The sequence below is a fragment of the Capsicum annuum genome, unplaced genomic scaffold, assembly GCF_002878395.1.
Source record: "Capsicum annuum cultivar UCD-10X-F1 unplaced genomic scaffold, UCD10Xv1.1 ctg81929, whole genome shotgun sequence".
Classification (NCBI taxonomy): domain Eukaryota; kingdom Viridiplantae; phylum Streptophyta; class Magnoliopsida; order Solanales; family Solanaceae; genus Capsicum; species Capsicum annuum.
Window position 1 is genome coordinate 175,761 of NW_025892684.1, and position 17,888 is coordinate 193,648.

A 17,888-nucleotide genomic window follows, 5' to 3' on the forward strand; every position below is an offset into this window, starting at 1 on the left:
TAGACTCTCACTCTTGGATTGATACTCTATTTGTAAGAATGGAGATTACAAAATAGAAACACGTACTAAATAATTTGATAACTATCCATTATTTCCAACCATAGTGTTTGGTACTTAAATATCACACAGCGAAGCCAAAGAATTTTAGACATATGTCCTTATAAAAGACTCCGATTAACTAATTTGAATGAAGGAAACAACAACTGAAGTATTTATACTTTGAAAGAAGAAGATATATCAAAATGAATATGATAATTAGTTATTAAGGAGAAATCCTAGTCCTTCATTCACATTGAAAAATGTAACGACCTAAACCGGGGCCCTAGCCATGACGAGCATCCCGAACCATGAAGGCCCTGATGCCCTTCTCTATCTGGTAATCATGTACAATATTCATAAATTATAATAGAAGATGTGGAATTGTAAATCATTACGGAAACATGGTCATACTCTGAGTTCAATTAAACTATGAAAAATGAAATCCAATATCAACTACACAACATCTGAACTAGCCTGTGAAATCTATACTACATCTGAAAATGACAACTTTCTGAAACTGGGATAAGGCCCCCAGTGGACCTAACCAAAATAAATAGCATAATCTGAACGACATAGGCCTTTTGAAATAAAGAAGGCTCACAAACTGCACACATCACTGTTGTCTGAAAACTCTACGGCCTAGCAGGACCTCTGAACTGAGCTTTAAACCCTGGGAGGAAGGGGGGTCAATACAAATGTACTGATACGCGAAGAAATCAAAATAAATCTTGTATATAAATAAAATAGTTGAGAGATTGTCATAATCATCATGAAAGATGTCATTTCAAAACATATGGGCATTTTTTATAATCATAAAACTTTTCTGTCAATGCAATTTTTGATCTTTGTATTACTTCTGAGTTAGGTGGCACTCCCCTACAAGTCTAATACCGCCATTGACTCAACGAGGAAGCCCCCAAAAAGTGTTCCGCAAGGGTTAAAGTGTCTGAGTCTGATATACCACAGGGCACTAGGCCAGCGTATAATAATATACCCGGATCGGTAAATAACAGTTTTGGGTAATGAGTTGTCTAAACTCGTACCTTCTTTGGGAAACCACCTTAGCTCTCTTTATGCCCAATTTTAGTCTGTTCTGAAACATGCATCATTCTAGTTTCAAAATCTGAGAATCTAATTTCAAACATGCATTCTATTTTTTTCTGAATTAACATGGCATTATCTGAGTTGGTGTCGTCACACCAAGACTTGCAAGTCCTATTTTTGAGCCATAATGCATCATGAATGATTCTTTCATCAAAACTCAATTCAGACCACCCAAACATGCAAATAGTATAAGAGATTTCATGTTCTGAAAGTACTAGTCAAAACAATGCAAAGATTATCATTCTTTCAATAACAATGTGGTAGTTCTGAAATCTTTTTCAAACCATGCAACTCTTTCCCTTAGATATTCATATTCAATATTTATCAATACAAACAACACTCTCTTTTCAATTCAAAAATCATATTCAAGTCATAGCAATAATCAAAATATTTCATACCATGCTTTTCAAGATACATTTTAAAATAATTCATATTATATGAAAGATGGAAAAATCATAACAAGAGAGGGATTCATTATAATTCACGCTCTCAATTGAATATTCATCCTTAAACACATGCATACATATATATAGAATTTCAAATCAATTTGGGGAAAGTTCTAAAGACCAAAACAATGTCATTAAGACTTCTAAACATGATTATAAATCATAAATCTAAAACCTTTTTTCTTAAAATCATGATTTTTATGTCCATGAGATTTTTAGGAAAACCCCACATACTTTAATTTATGACACTTGAATGAACTCGTGCTTTAGGGATGATATTTGAACAATTGATGGGTGCTTCTTGTATCCCTCGCAATGGGGATTCCGAATCTCGAAGAATAATTAAAAACCCACGGTGAAATATTAAGATATTTTGATCTTTGGGTTGAGCTGAGAGAAAATAATCATATTTTGGTGTTTTGGGAGTTTAATCCCATGTTATAGCTGGATAAGGGATGAAAGATACCCATTTTGCCCTTAAAAATGCGAAAACAGAACCTAAAATTTTGTTGTGTGAGATAGGGCGTGCGTCGCACGCTTATCTAATGATGCTACTGTCTCAGTCACTAAAATGACCATAAATTTTTGCTCAGGTATCGGATTTATTAGAAATTGGTATATTTAGAAAGCTAATTCGAAGAGATTTTATTTAATATACAGTAGGCCCTCTAATTCATTATATAGAAAGAGTTATGGTCGATTTAAATTGACCCAAGTTTTGATGCTCACTCAAACTCGAATGATAGGAAAGATTTCAACTCGTCCTTGAGTTAGGGACCTCTATGATCTCAATTAATGCTTAAATAGGCTCACACACTACATAATTGATTATCATGCCAAATTTGCATAGGATTTATGGCTTTTGGATCATCTATATATAGAAACAACGGTTTTTATTCTAGTCTGAAATGCGGGGTGTTACATTATCTCCCGCTTGGGATCATTCATCCTCGAATGATGGGTAGGATTGTTGAAGTCTTAAAGGTATAGAATAACGCGGACATTTTTTGTCTTCTGAGAAATGATATAACTGATAGGAAACATTTAAACCTCTATCATGAAACTGAATTCTGAGCTGACTTGACTTTACTTGATATAAGGGGTTGATTCATGCTGAGTATTTAGGATTTCCTTGAAGTGTCCGTGATCCAATCATATATATTGATTTGAGAAGTGATAACTTTTGCAAGTACGAATCATGAGGCAATAAGACTTAGACTGTACTAGGGTATTACACTATCTGACCTAAAATACTTGGAAAAAAATTGAGATTATGCGCTGAACTCTTATGAACTAAGTCATGACTAAATAGATGAATCTGAAACATGATGCTTGGACTGAACTAAATTCGTAATTTACATGGATGGACTAGATTATCTCTTAGGATGGTCATACACATAGGACTTCGGATAGTAGGACTGGGTGTAAAGGTGGAAAACCACAGTAACTTGTCTTCCTGACTGTTAAACTGAACTGCTGGCTATACTAGCTGAATTATACTGGAAACTTATACTTAACTAGAGTATCTCTTCAACACTCTTTCTAAAGAAGTTCTAGTAGCATTCAAGAGCAAAGAATCTTGGACATGAGTTACACAAGACACCCAACTAAGGAATCACAACAGTGACACTACTCTATAGCATGGAATATAGACATATAACTCATAAACTAGGATAGGATTACCAGGCTTTAGGCAATGCAAATTCTTACTATCAAGCTTAGTGTGCTTCTCAAATACTCCCTTAACTATATTATTCCCTTTAAATACCATACTCATTTGATTCAACTTAGAATTCTTATATGGGCATTGATAAATCTTTCTACTAATGCCTAAAGTAACATAAGTCCTCTCACCATGATCAACCCTAACTTCAAATCACAAAATACAACATACCACACCACGATACTAGTCTAAACCATATGATTCAATCTTATATATATACATATTTAGAGATCACACCCTAAGCAATCGTGCCTTAGAACTTCAATGACTAACTCTGATCTCTTACTATGGATTCACTAGCACATATTATGTTCCTCTACTAAAATCTCAACATATCATTCAAGCCTATCTTTATAACCACATATGAACTCCAAGGCAAACACCCATAAGGACAGACTTCACATATTCTCTAATCCACTATCAATATAACTCCCACGCACTACCTCAAGAACATACACACATAAATTTCCACTAACCACCACATATATCAAAGACTTGGCCCCAGATCTTACTACACACTTATGGCATTATATAAAACAAGCATACTATGATCTTTCATTAACAAGAAACATTTACTCATCAACACTATCATCACATAAGGAGGATTCACTAAAAGGTTAGAACATAAGACCTTGAAGCATGGAAGGATATTATACGAGACTTGACACTTAACTGAGGCCGAAGGAATAGCAAATCAACATCAGGGATTCATCAAAGTGATTTAAATTGGGGCATACATGACTATAAGCTAAATCTCATCAATCATAAAGAGTATAGCATGAATTATGGGAACTGAGCACACTATAAAGCGTGAGTACATGAGTCATGAGCTACATGACCTCAATTTGAAGTTCATAACATATGGAATGTAATTTCGACTACTGAATGAACTGGAACTCCTCATTTTAGAACTAAAAAAGCACGTGATTCTCTGTCATATACATGAACATAAACTATGATCATGGAACTAAAACGTAAGGCATGAGTAGGTATTGGGATCACTGAAAAATACCGAGATAAGAATGGGTTGAGTCTCACCCTTACTTTCTGATATTCTATATCATACTGACATCACTACTAGAATCTGAGAGCCTAACTTGGTTGCTTGTTCTATCATCTCCCCCTTATCTATAAGTCATCATCTTAAGTTCGAGAGATACCTTACTAGACTCTAAACTAAACTACAATCACTGCACTCTGGGGCCTGGAATACGACAATACACGTAATTAATAGAACTTAACCCGAATGGCTACACCTGGAAGGGGAAAACCCACTACTAATCCTACATTCTGAGACACACTCTATCTTTCTATAGCCCCAATAGTCAATCACATAATACTTGAACACTTACTAACTTCGAATCCTCGTGAGTAGTTAGAGTACACACCTTATAGGGCTTCAACTCTTATTTCTGTTCAACCTTCAAAAATTCAAACTTAGATTATAACACTTAATCATAGATATCACCAAGCCTTTGATGAATCATACTACTAGTCTTTCTCCACCTAGTAACTCAACAGTACTACTATGTCCACTAGCCACATGCAACATGTAATAGTCTTAAAAAATGCCGCAACTTTATATCACCTTGGGCATACTTCTACCTCATACATACAACATCATACTTTTTTACTATTCAAATAAACTTAATCTATTGCATACACCATTCAAGCCTATTAGATCACTTCCATCTAACTAGTATCATTAACCAAGAAATCATAATATCCACCTTTATGGACATCAACTGTTCAAACTTAATGTCTAGTGCTAAGCATGATTTACAACTCAACCTGACACACAATTCTCACAAAACATTCATCATTAATCTTAAGCCACTATTCTTACATCCACATCCTACATTAAATTCAAGCCAATAGTCTAGTATTAATCATCTACCACCAATGAAGAAGGCAACATAATATACTAGTCCATCAAATTGGGACATTCTATCTAAATACCTCAAAAATCTACTACATACATTCTCATAAGTAATACTAGTTTACAACTACCAACGAAAAGAAGGTCAATGGGGGTAAAGTCACATAATAGACATGATCAACCTTAATCTTATATTATAACCCCATACAATATTATCTACTTATACGACTTTCTCATATCACACTTACTTACCCAAGCGTACATTTAGACTACCTTCAAATTCCACAAATAACCATGAGTCTATAATTATAACTTACTAGCTCATCTAGCCATTTTCATACTTCAAGCAAACAGCAATTCACCTTAACTAATAACTCCTTCTCTACCTTCTACTAAACTAACACACAAGGACATATCACTTTATTACCAACTCAATCTCATGCAAAAAGATTTGACTATACATATATTCAACCAATACAAGAACAACAAGTTGGTAGTGAATAGAAATTGGCCTCAAACGGCTTCACTAGACTTTGATTTTTGTGTTTTGAACAAGAAAATGAAATGAATAACAAAGCAACTATGCTAGTGAATTGAAAGAGCCCCACACGGCTTCACTAGACTTTTTGTTTCAACAACACAATGATATCAAGATTACCAAAGATAAAAACTTGACACACAATATTTAATAACCCAAGAATGCACATCATACTCTTGTCTTAACTGAACATCTCTTAAGAATGAGGACATAATTTTAAACTTGAGGGACTTATGACACATTAGGGAGCTCCTCTCAAGACCAAGCCCTTTGTGTGACTTCTGAAATTTCTGTTAGTAAATCTGAGAGCATTATCTAATAACACTATTGTAAAGAAAAGAATTAGGATAACTTTTCTTTCGTATGGGTGACACTATAGCACGAATTAGAGTATGAATGAGGAACATACTGACTCCATAGCATGAATTAGAACACGAAGAAAGGGAAATATTCCTAAATGCCTAGTAGCCTCCTACTTATAAGTATGGTGCGTTACACACCCATAAACAAGACTCTGCCTGACATAATTTTGCAGACACCCTGGGACCATGAACTGTGCTCTGATACCAAGTTTTTCATGACCTGAACTGGGGCACTGGCCATGACGAGCATCCCAAACCATGAAGGCCCGAACGCCCTTCTCTATCTGGTAATCATGCACAATATTTATAAATTATAATAGAATACACGGAATTGTAAATCATTACGGAAACATGGTCATACTCTGAGTTCAATTAAACTATGAAAAATGAAATCCAATATCAACTACACAACATCTGAACCAGTTTACGAAATCTCTACTACATCTGAAAATGACAATTATCTGAAACTGGGACAAGGCCCCTAGTGTGATAGCCTAAAGGTAGGCTATACACAAAATTGGTCACTTAGATGCGAATTCCAGCAACCAAACAAAGAGAAAACAACACAGAGAATGGAGATAAAGAAGAAGATTACTTAAAATTTAAAGATAGATAGAAAGACCCTTACTTTCACTAATGATTAGCATTAAAAGATGTATCAAATCTTCAAACACACCTCGCAAATAAAAGTTCAAACCTTCCTCTTAGGTGACACAAAGGACTCACACTTCCTCAAGCACACCTTTCTTGCCAAATCATCCAAGACAAGTGAAAACCCTAACTTTCAAACATTCATGGACCAAGTTACGGTTCTAAGAGCTATAAATACAAGACTAAATATACAAACTATGAGTAATACCCAATTTCAATTCATCAAAGTCTAAGGAAAATACAAGCTAAAGGGTCTATTTATACTTATTACAACCAAATAACCAAAATACCCTTAATGAAGGGTGCTCCTTTGGAGTGTAGAAAGGGAGTCTCAAAAGACCATAAAGTCCCTAAGTTGAGGCGCCTTTGGAGTATATTCAAGGCTGTCTTGGATTGTATTAAAATCTCTTCTTCACAAAGCTAAGCTCCTATTTACATGAACAAGGCTTGAAAGGCTCTAAAAGGGTCTTCAATCTGCAACTTGAACCTTTGACAATACCTCGTACTCTTTATGCTCTTCATGCTTGTATCATCCTCTCCATCTTAAAAGGAATTTGTCCTCAAATTCACACCTTGCAAAACCAAAGAGGGAAGAAAACAAGCATATAATCCTCTTGGTAGGAGGGTTAGCATTAGTACCACAATTATATCATCACTCCAAGGTGGTTCACTCTTAACATACATCCACTTATCCTTGGTATTTGACATGAAAAGCTTAGCATATAGGATACCAAAGACATGAATAGCATCAATATATCAATATTGAAAGTAAGTGAGCACAACCAGCAACTATAACCTTCACATTTCAAGAGTATTCCGGGGTCAAATGGAAAAAATATACAAGAATCTAAGCAGAGGTTAGCCATTCCTTTTACTAGAGCGTCAAACTCACAATCATCTTCATTCAAGAAATGAAAACAGCCACCAAGCTTACTACCTCTACATAATATCAATTCAAAATTAACATGGTTATCATCATAGACAAAGAGGTAGTATAGGAAGGAATCAAGTATGAAGACATCAACCAAGGTACTATCATCTACAAGAGGGTCATGTAGTTTATGAATACTTTTGTCACATGATAATGGAACCTTATTCAAGTTATAAGTGCTAGCACTAGATGGAAACAAATCATTCTTACAAAAAAAAATTGATTTTGTCATCTAAAGGATCAACTAGTGCTTGGGTACTCACAATAAGAGTTTGGTTCTTATACAACCTATCAAAACCAAGAGTATCACAAAATGGAGATTCATACACTTCTTGACTAATCCAATCCGAAACTACACCACTTTGGCTACTACAAGCCACATCACAACAATTCAAGTTTTTAGGAGTGTAGAAAATAGTTTTGTTACCTTGTAGATTATGAGAAGTGTTTTCTTCACTTGGTTTCGCAACATGGCAGCCCTCATGCTCCACATTACAAGGGAATATGTCAAGGTTTCCCTTTGGATTCACTTCTTCTTCACTTATCCCAAAATGGGGACTTTCGGCCAAAGGCTTGAAGAAAACTTACTTGGGCTTTTCTTCAGGACTTCTAGGGTCTTGAACCTGCACATGAGAAGATAAAATACTAGGCAAAATGCTAGTATTTGGGTTAGTGAATAAAAAGGGTCCTTTGTGGACAAGATCCACAATCAAGCATTTTTTTTCCCTTCCAACTTCACTACCCATGGTTTTCCCTTCCTTTTCCCTTCTTTGTTCACATTATTTTGGTACCTCACTAATAATTTTCTCTCTATCTTGAGGCTTGGCCTCACTCTCTTTGGTTTCTAACTCATGGAGAGGAGTCATTCGATTTTGTGAAGTATAGGATCTTTGGACTTGAGGTGTTTGGAATTGTGGAGATTTTGGTGGACATAGTCTATCAACCCTCGCTCTAATTAAAATCATGTCACCCTTCGTTGAATCCATATCACTCCTTATAGCATCATTTTCGCTCTTCATTTCTCGACTCAAGGCCTTCATTTGGACCATCAAAGCTCCCATAACATCATTTCCCAAAGGTTGGGAAGTAGTACCTTTGGTTTCTATGAAAAATGCACCTACGAAGTGCAAAAAACAGCAAGAAAAATAACCTACAAAATGAGAAAACGAGTTAGTTCAAAAGCCTCACTTCACTCACACTCAACCTCACCTCACACTTGGATTCACAAGTGTTGGAGAACCGGCAATACTTGGCAAGTTACTTAAGAGGTGAGAATCATTGAATTGGAATGGATCTTCGTTTGAAACGACTCAAAATAAGTGATGCACGAATTTGAACCAACAAAAATACTACGACCTGAAAACGAGAAAAGCACACAAAAATCGAAGATGTAAAACAACGGACTCTAAACTAATTACCAAACTAGTAGGTAATTTCTAGCTTAGTAATTAGTAATAGAATCAACACAAAAGCAACTAGAAACAACAAATAAAAACTAGGAAATCTAATTTTAGAACTCAATTTGGTTGTTTGTATAAGTGATGATGTGGCAGCTTGTGATTGAACGTCACTTTTCAAAATTTTCAAATCTCAATACACTTGTTTCGGCCAAATACACTAAAGAGAAGAAGAAATTTCATGTGGGAGGGAAAAATTGAAGGTTTTGGAGCCCTTTTGGAACTTCAAATGAATTCAAAATGGATTGGTCCCCCCTTTCTACTTTCAATTGTACTTGATTATTCCCTTTGTCTCTTCTTTCTTTTGGATAACTATGAATATACCAAGGAATATTCCTTCACAAACACCAAGTACTCTCTCTTTCTTCTCCTTTTTTTGGATCAAACACACTCTTTGAACATTCTTCCTTAGCAAGACTTGATGAACATGGAAGAACAAGATGAATAATTAAGAGTTGACCAAAGTTTGACCACCAAGCAAATGAACACCAAATCTGATTTTTTTTGAAGATCTAGGTTCCTTATGCCAAAACAACCTCAACCAACTAAAAATAAGCCACAAATAAAGTCACCAATACAATCCAAAAAATGTCACCGTCTCCAAAAGCTTCAAACAAGCCACAACAATGGTGGATCTAGCTCAAAAACAACCAAACTTTACTCTAAAAGTAGATCTAGACTCCCTATGTGCTAAAGAGAAAGGATCTAGCACTAGAAACCTTCAAAACAAAACAAAAACTTGTAGATATAACTTGAAAAAATTGGATCTATAACAAACACACAAGACAACACATAATTTATTTTTGGTATTTTCTGATTTTTCGACTCTTTTATTATGAGATTTTCTATATAAGAACACTAGAACCAAGATTTAGGGATGTTGGAACAACCCTAACCAAGGCTTTGATACCAAATGATAGCCTAAAGACTACCAAACACACAAAATTGGCTACTAAGATGCAAATTCCAGCAACCAAACAAAGAGAAAACAATACATAGAATGGAGATGAAGAAGAAGATTACTTAAAATTTAAAGATAGATAGAAAGACCCTTACTTCCACTATATGATTAGAACTAGAAGATGTATCAAATCTTCAAACACACCTCACAAATAAAAGTTCAAACCTTCCTCTTAGGTGACCCAAAGGACTCACACTTCCTCAAGCACACCTTTCTTGCCAAATCATCCAAGACAAGTGAAAACCCTAACTTTCAAATGTTCATGGACTAAGTTTCGATTCTAATAGCTACAACTACAAGACTAAATCTACAAACTATGAGTAATACTCAATTTAAATTCATCAAAGTCTAAGGAAAATACAAGCTAAAGGGTTTATTTATACTTATTACAACCAAATGACCAAAATACCCTTAATAAAGGGTGCGCTTTTGGAGTGCAGAAAGGGAGTGTCAAAATACCATAATGTCCCTAAGTTGAGGCGCCTTTGGAGTATATTCAAGGCTGACTTGGAGTGTATTAAAAGCTCTTCTTCACAAATCTAAGCTCCAATTTGCATGAACAAGGCTTGAAAGGCTCCAAAAGGGTCTTCAATCCGCAACTTGAACCATTGACAATACCTCGTACTCTTTGTGCTCTTCATGCTTGTATCACATTGGACCTAATCAAAATAAATAACATAATTTGAAAGACATAGGACTTCTGGAATAAAGAAGGCTCACCAACTGCACACATTACTGCTGTCTAAAAACTCTACGGCCTAGCAGAACCTCTGAACTGAGCTTTAGACGTTGGGAGGAAGGGGGGTCAATACAAATGTACTAGTACGTGAAGAAATCCAAAATAAAGCTTGTATATAAATAAAATAGTTGAGAGATTTTCATAATTATCATGAAAGATATCATTTCAAAACACATGGACATTTTTTATAATCATAAAACTTTTCTGTCAATGCAATTTTTGATCTTTGTATTACTTCTGAGTTAGGTGGCATTCCCCTACAAGTCTGATATTCCACGGGCTATATGGAATCCGCCATTGACTCGGCGGAGAAGCCCCCAACCCAAGTGTGTGCAAGGGTTGGAGTGTCTGACTCTGATACGCCACAGGGCACTAGGCCAGCATATACTAATATACTTGGATCGGCAAATCACGGTTTTGGGCAATGAGTTGTCTAAACTCGTGTCTTCCTCGGGAAACTACCTAAGCTCTCTTTATGCCAAATTTTGGTCTGTTCTGAAACATGCATCATTCTAGTTTCAAAATCTGAGAATTTGATTTCAAACATGCATTCTATTTTGTTCTGAATTAACATGGCATTATCTGAGTTGGTGTCGTCACACCAAGACTTGCAAGTCCTATTTCTGAGGCATAATGCATCATGCATGATTCTTTCATCAAAACTCAATTCAGACCAGCCAAACATGCAAATAGTATAAGAGATTTCATGTTCCGAAAGTACAAGTCAAAACTATGCAAAGATTATCATTCTTTCAATAACAATGTGGTGGTTCTAAAATCTTTGTCAAACCATGCAACTCTTTCCCTTAGATATTCATATTCAATATTTATCAATACAAACAACCCTCTCTTTTCAATTCAAAAATCATATTCAAGTCATAGCAATAATCAAGACATTTCATACCATGCTTTTCAAGATGCATTTCAAAACAATTCATATCATATGAAAGACGAGAAAAACATAACAAGAGAGGGATTCATTATAATTCATGCTCTTAATTGAATATTCATCCTTAAACATATGTATACATATATATAGAATTTCAAATCAATTTGGGGAAAGGACTAAAGACCAAAACAATGTCATTAAGACTTCTAAAACATGATTATAAATCATAAATCTAAAACCCTTTTACTTAAAATCATGATTTTTATGTCCATGAGATTTTTAGGAAAACCCCACGTACCTTAATTTATGACTCTTGAATGAACTCGTGCTTTAGGGATGATATTTGAACAGTTGATGGGTGCTTCTTGTAGCCCTCGCAATGGGGATTCCGAATCTCAAAGAATAATTGAAAACCCACGGTGAAATCTTAAGATAATTTGATCTTTGGGTTGAAACCCTAAGAAGTGTTCTTGAGAGAATTTGAGAGAAAAGAATCATATTTTGGTGTTTTAGGAGTTTAATCCCATGTTATAGCTGGATAAAGGATGGAAGATACCCATTTTTCCCTTAAAAATGCAGAAACAGAACCTGAAATTTTGGTACGTGCAATAGGGCGTGCGTCACACACTTATTGCATGATGCTACTGTCTCAGTCACTAAAATTGTCATAACTTTTCGCTTGGGTATTGGATTTTGGCGAAATTGGTATCATTGGAAAGATAATTCGAAGAGATTTCATTTGATATATAGTAGTCCCTCTAATTCATTATATACAAAGAGTTATGGTCGATTGAAGTTGACCCAAGTTTCGACGCTCACTCAAACTCGAATGATAGGAAAGCTTTCAACTCATCCTTGAGTTAGGGGACCTCTATGATCTCAATTCATGCTTAAATAGGTTTACACACTATATAATTCATTAACATGCCAAATTTGAATAGGATTTATGGCTTTTGGATTATCTATGCATAGAAATAACGGTTTTTATTCTAGCCTGAATTACGGGGTGTTACAAAAAATGTAAGTAAACTAATTAAGAAAACAAAATACTTCGAGGATTTTCATGTTCCTTTGACTGCATTAGAATTGCCATGATATCTTTTCAAAATGGAAAACTAACTTTAAGGCATCCATAACTTAAATAGTAGGCTATTACTACATTGCAGTTCCCCAATTTGTAGTATTATTATTATTTAATTTTAGAGTTTACTAATTTTGAGGTTCAAATTCTTGACTTGCGAGTACCTATCAAAAACAACTCTTGATTTGGATGTAATTAAAGGAAAGAATTCTTGACTTGTGAGTACCTATCAAAAACACGATTTCACTATCAATTAGAGTAAAAACAAGGCATGAGCTATATACCTAATTCCTGGGCTTGTGGGAAAGAGCTGCAAAGTTTCTGAATATTAGAAATGTGACATGCGTTTCTTAAAAGAGGAGCAACTGGCTTCATTGGTCACAGTCATTGTGTTTACAACTGTCATATCTACTCCTCCTTGTCCCAATGCGATGATCTTTATACAATAAACGAAATTCATACTCCCTCATATCTCCAGAGAAAGATAACATAATGCACCCGTAGTCATTTGGTGTTCTTCCATTTGCCTTTGATATATCCCACAGCCCAGCAAAAGGTACCAAGAAAAAATGAATAACGGAATCAGGTGAGTATTCACGTAGCCGACATTTACCGTCTGGCTCGACTAAGTCTAGTTTCAGATTCATCCAGGACATCACATTATAACATAAGGGAATCAAGTGAGTTGTCACGTACATTAACTTGCCAGTGTAACATACAGCAAATCCCAAGAAGTTATCAGGTACATACCAATTTTCAGACAAATTGACCGACACATTTTTAGCAATTCCCCGATGGTGGAACCAACTTGGGATTATCGGCGTCCGCAACTGCCATTCAACGGTCTTACTGGTAAACGATCTTAATGACAAGGAATCTGAAACAGAGATGCCATGCTGCAATTATCAGATATTCCGAAACAACGAATTGCAGATCAAATAATTACTCCAATCTGCATATATTGTATCTAATTGCTCCGGAAATTCTGGCAACTCTGTAAGCCTCTTGCAATGTGATAAGTTCAAGGATCGAAGAGAACCAAGCTGGGCAATTCTTCGAGGCAAATGCTGGAAGTTATTTCTACTGAGATACAACCTTTTCAAAGAGTGTAAGCATCCAATGTCCTCCGGAAGTCCTCCATCTATTATATTGCAGCAACCGAGATTCAGAGTTTCCAATGAGCGTAACCTTTCATTTACCTGAGGGAACACAAAGTGCACTCCATCTTCTGATTGTTGTTTTGCAAAAGTCAAGAATTTAAGCTTGTTCAAGCGGACTATGGAAGACAGACGTCGTGAAATTAGAATATAGCTGGCATGAAGCTCTTCCAAGTTTTCTAAATCACAAATATCATCTGGCAAGCTTTCAAGTTTTGAGCAGTAGGACACATCTAGCTTCACCAAACCTCTCAGCTTAAAAATGCTGCTTGGTAAAGCTAGAAGGTTTTTCAAATCACTCAAATCTAGCACTCTAAGACGAGCTTGGTGCTGAATAACAGATGATGGTAGTTCCCTTATCCATGTAAATCGCATGTGAATCTCTAACTCAAGCTTCATTCTTCCGAGGATTTCTGGAAATTTCTCTAAACTAGAGCAACCCTCTAGAACCAGATATTTAAGAGATTCCGCGTGAACACATGGAAACCTCTCAAGGCTATCACAATGATACAAATCTAACTGGATGAGTTTTATGCAACATCTCAGGGAATGGTGAACCTCTTTTAAGACTCGTACATCCTCTCAGATTCAAATACTCCAAATTTGGCATGCCCACAAAATCTGGTGTTCGCATCAGGCTTTTCGAGTAGCCGAGATCTAGCCTTTGTAGAGTTGGCAAAAGCTCCTATTAAGGACACAGAAAGAAAATGTTTAATTTACTCCCTTAGATTATGAGAGTCAACAAAATATTTTGAGGAAAATTTGAGTTTTTTTAATTCTCATTTTTATATGAAATTGCATGTTCAGAAACTAAATGAAAATGTAATTATTATAAATAGAAGTTAGAATAACTAAAACCTTTTAAATTTGACAATTAGCTAAAATTTCATTATGTTTATCCAAAGAAAAAAAAAATTTACCCAAGGTAAAAAAGTTCCATCTGTGTATTTAATGGAATTCGTGGATCTCACACGTCATGAGGATAAATGATCACAAAGAGGATTGTTGGGAAGCAAGGCAATCCCACATCGGAGAAATAGAGGAAGCATTTCCAATATTTAAGAGTCTCACCCAGCTCCACCAGTATGAGGCCTTTAGGGAGATGCCCAAAAACAAATCCGTGTCGTCTTGGCCGAAAGCGGACAATATCATACTAGTTGCAGAGTTATAGAAAGTATCTCCCGTTTACTCAATGGAGCCATCATGGCAATTGGAGTTGCAGACAGCATCTTCTCGATCAATTGGAGAGATGAAGCTGCATATGTATAATATCCTTAGCCTTTTCATATTTTTCATTGCCTCTCTGCGAAAGCATAGTTTTTGAATAAAAGTAAACCAGATTCCTTCAACTGCCATAGTCCCCTGGTAAAAGGATCATGAGTCAACAAATCATAACTTAGATGTTTTGTACAATCTGTTTACCAACATTAATAAAAAGTTACCCAGGGTAAATATGTGGGTGTTACTAACTTAAAATTTTAAGAGTAGAGTTAGTACGTACAAAATGTCATACAAATTACAAGTTAATCCAAAGATTGAAATTGGATAAAAACATCAGGCATAATAACATAAGATAAACGGATTGGGATCTTTAATTCAAAGTGGCTACTTGGCGAATTAGATTGTTACGTCAGGCAACTAATGTTACTTTTGCTTCTCCTATTAAAGTAAACAACGACAATGGTATGCTTGCAAGAATATGAAGCAATTGGAACAAATAATTGGAATCGACTGTCCTATATATCTTTTGTATGGAAACCAGAAATTGAATATTATTGTATTGCTAAGCCTACTTACCATATTGTTGACCATCACTTCTTTGACATCTTCAGCATTCCATAGTCTGCTACGTTTTCCCGGATGCTTTTGCAAATATATTGACCCATATCTTGTATTAAGTCATGCATTTGAATCTTATTATGGTCAGAGATGAACATAAGAGATTTGTCGATTAGTACACTCAATCTATATTCAGCTGGAAAACCACAACTCTCAAGGATCGGCATGACTTCTTTTTTTTCTTTTCCTCTGAGGAAACATGCTATATCGAGGAATATCTCTTGCTCTTCAGGCTCCAACCCATCATAACTTATTTTGAGGTTTTCAATAGTTTCTGAACCAGAGTTTTCCCTTATTCTGTCTAGAGCACTTCTCCATACAATTATATCCTTTCCGTGTAATAAGGAACCCCACACTTTCAGGGCTAAAGGATGACCTTTAGCATGACTTACTATTCTTAGCGTTAGATCTTTAAAACACTCATCTGGAACTTTTTCCATGAAAGCATATGGATTGGAAAGTTCAATAGCATCACAATCAAGTAGTGTTTCAACTTCATCTACTACATCGTTTTGCCTAATCAAACGTTTGTCCCTAGTGGTTGCAATAATCCTACTTCCCTTGCCAAACCAACCAAGATCCCCTGCCAGGTAATCCAACTGGTCTCTGTGATATATATCATCAAGCACGATTAAAACCTTTTTAAACCGAAGTCTTCGAGCCATCAAGCTTCTCCCCTCCTTATTATTCACGCAATTTTCATTTTCCCCTAACAGTTTATAGAAAAGGATATTTTGTAGACAGTACATTCTATGTTTGTTTTCTTTAATATCCTCAACGAAACAAGCATCTCTGAATTTGCTGGACGAGAGTTTATTATAAATAGCATTTGCTATTGTCGTTTTACCAACTCCCCCCATTCCCCAGATCCACACAATCCGAACATCATCTATTTCCACCTCTAATAGGGATTCTACTTTCTCTAATTGAGTATCGATTCCCACAACTTTGTACGAATAAGATACTGATGTCTTGCATTTGGTCGAAATGCCGTCAACAATATGCTCAATACAGTCTGATTCAACCCTACAAAAAAAGATTTGCTACTTAGAAACAAAAAAGAGAAGAATAAACATATATATATATATATATGGGTGTGTGTGCATGCACGTGCGCGCATTTAACTAACCCATTAGGGAATACATATCCTTTTAGATTTGCGGCAGCACTTAACGCAGTCCTCCATCTTTGCACCTTCAGCATTCCCTCACCATCATCATTATACTTTAATTTGTGTTTGGCAAATGCTTCAGCAAAGCTTTTACTTTGGTTTCGAACATCTGTTGCATCCACACCATAGAAAACCGGTATGACTGTTTTTCCATTTTTGTCCTTTGTGCACTCCATGATGTTCACTAGTTCATCCAAGCACCATCTCGATGTAGCATAAGTCTCTGAGAAAATGACAAGGGCAACTTGAGAGTCTTTGATAACTTTCAAGATTTTTTCTGGGATCGAATCGCCATGCTCTAGTCTTTTATTATCTTGAAAGGTGATTATTCCCCTCCTTGTCAAACATTCATACAAGTAACCCATAATTGTGTTACGAGTATCTTCACCTCTAAAACTTAAGAAGACATCGTACTTTCCTCGAGGACGGTACTGTGAGTTACTCGAAGAAGAAGTTGATGCCATGAATTCAGTTAAGTTGTTAAAATTTGTGAAGAAAAAGATAAGAAGTGTGGATGGATTATGTTGGGGAATAAGATGGACAAAGTTATATATAGGACTTCAAATAAGAAAAGTTTCAATGAATTACTTGTGAATATGTTCGCGTTTATATATAAGACAAATTATTAAATATAAATTTTATTTATTATTTTTTTAACTGAAGCTTTTTACTCGAAAGAATTGAATTTTTGAATGTCCACAAAATTTTAACTGTGTCACACATATATTTGACATTACAAAATGAAATAATACAATTATTTATTCATCTCTCTCATAATTATAACACAACTAAAATTCTTAAGAAATAGTACATATCCCTCACAAAGTCATATAACTGTTTATAAATAATTATAGAGTTATCAACATAGATAATAGTAAATATGCTTCTAAAATTTAAAAAATGAAGAAAATATGTACATTT

At 35.3% G+C, this 17,888-nt stretch overlaps 1 pseudogene; it reads right to left on the reverse strand.

The window, feature by feature from the left end:
- Positions 1 to 13,111: 13,111 nt before the first annotated feature.
- On the reverse strand, positions 13,112 to 17,437 carry LOC107849376 (annotated as a pseudogene).
- Between the last annotated feature and the right edge of the window lie 451 nt (positions 17,438 to 17,888).